Source organism: Melozone crissalis, unplaced genomic scaffold, assembly GCF_028551555.1.
Source record: "Melozone crissalis strain CALT ecotype California unplaced genomic scaffold, PUWL_Pcris_2 ptg000083l_1, whole genome shotgun sequence".
NCBI classification, from domain to species: Eukaryota; Metazoa; Chordata; class Aves; order Passeriformes; family Passerellidae; genus Melozone; species Melozone crissalis.
Genome location: NW_026535860.1, coordinates 2,369,798 through 2,371,957, shown reverse-complemented (window position 1 = coordinate 2,371,957; position 2,160 = coordinate 2,369,798).

Below are 2,160 nucleotides of genomic sequence, written 5' to 3'. Positions count from 1 at the left end.
CTGTGCACTTTACTCAAGAGCTCTTTTGATCTTTGGTTTTTCTTCTGTGCTGATTTCAGTGGACTGAAGTGAGGTAGAAGCTGCTGCCTTGCAGCATACACTGTTCCCCAGAGAGGTTAATACCTTCAAGTTGTTAAGTTTGGGGATTTTGTTAGTTTTAGAACTGGAGCTCTCACAACAGACTCTGGTTAAAAAAGATAAACACATCTTCAGAATAAGCTTTACAGCACAACAGCACAATTTACATTCTGCTGTTGTGGTGTCTCACTGATGCTTGGGCAGCACAAAGGACTCTGGTGCTGCTGAGGTTACAGCAGGGGATGGTTTTACCACTCCAGCTGCTGGATGCAAATTCCTGCCTGTCCATATATTCCCTCTCATGCAGAAGTTGATGTCTGATTCCAGCACTAAACCAGTTTTTACAGAGGCTGAGCAATAAAAGGACCCACTAGCAGCTGAAATTGCCTTGCTGCATAGATTTCTTTGTAGATAAAGATGGGTCTGCAGAAAAGTGAGAGCTCTGGCAGGCCTGGTTTATAGGGACAGTTAAAAGAACAGCATCTGAAAGGATACAAAAGCTGCTGCAAATCCTGAATCAGCCCCAGCAGACCTGCAGAGAGCAGCTTTGCAGAGGGACAGGTGGGTATTGTCCCACTGGGGAGCAGAGATGAGCTGGAGCTCCCCAGGTCCTGCTTTGGTTGGTAACAACAGACCTGTAGGACACAAAGCTTCTTCTCCTGGGTACCTGAAATATGTGACTTAGGGCCAATTTTGATGAAGGTACATGGTTGAGATACATATAACACTGAGCATGAAGTCATTGACTAGAAGAGGGTCCCACATGCCCTGCATGGCTTGTGGTCCTGTTCCACCTCATCAGGGGGTCGGCTTGCCCTGCTGATAACTCATTTTTATATTCTGTTTCCATCAGCCAACGATTGCTGTTGTGTCCCTGTCTTTCAGAGAGATATGTTGAATTTCTAAACCTGATTTTTCTGTGCAGGCAGAAACTGATTTTTCTGTGCAGGCAGTTCTGAGCATTCATCAGATCCTCTTTTAAACTGAAAAAAAAATCATTGAATACCAAAATGCATTGATTTGACTTTGGACTGAATTTTGTACTTGAAGTAGTTTGTGCTGTTTCTCTAAATTTTGTCTGTGAGCACTCAGAGCCTTATCTGATCTCCTCTCCAAGAGCAGATGCCCGCTGGGACTGTGCCTGGCTAGCCCCTGATCCACTTAGAGCCAGAGGCTGATGAATTCCCATTAATGTGCAAACTTTTCCCTACTGGCAGTTAATCCATTATTGTTTGCTTAGAAAAGTCATTGTGGGGCTGCTCCCTGGGGAAGCTCCTGGATGACCCCTCCAAGCTGGGACTGGCTTTTTCCTTCCTTGTCCATGGGAAGTTGTTGATGGAACTCATGGAGAACTCCCAGAACTGCCCATGCTACTCGCTCCCATGCCCCCTTTGCACCCTGTTGGCGCTGACAGGCTCCTAAACATCCCTGACTCCTGGTGCTACAATTACAGCATCAATTAATTAACTTCATTTGCAAAACATGCAATTCCCTGGATCCCTAGTAAAGGCTTGCTCAGGGGAGAGCAAAGAGCTGGAGTTTTTTGACATCAGCAGATATATTGAGTTTTTGACACCACCTGAATTGCCAAATACATGTCAAGAGCAGCTTTGATAGCTATAATCAAAGTATTTGAGTTTCCAGTGATGCCTTCTGAGTGTGACAATGTCCTCACACAAGGACACTGTGCCTGGGCAGCTGTGACATCTCTGCTCATGGGCAGGGCTGTGCTAAGCTCAGCCACAGCCATTCCCTCGGAATTTTTAATCCCTTATAAAACTCCCTGCTGGTCAAAGCAGGAGGGAAGGGATGCTGTGGATGTGAAGGGAGGTGCTCTCCAGGGGCTGGGGCTTTGTGCTGATGGAAGCTGCTCTCTCCCAGGTGGACAATGCCAAGGATTTCCTGTCCATGGGTGGGCTCCGGCTGGTGATCGAGGGGCTGAACAGCAGCGAGGCCTCGCTGAAGGAACACGCTGCCTTTGTCCTGGGAGCTGCCCTGTCCAGGTGAGACCTGCCCTCACCTGGGCTCTGTGCTTCTCTCCACCTCCCTTGGTTTATTTCTGATAGCAGAGACCAAAAGCTG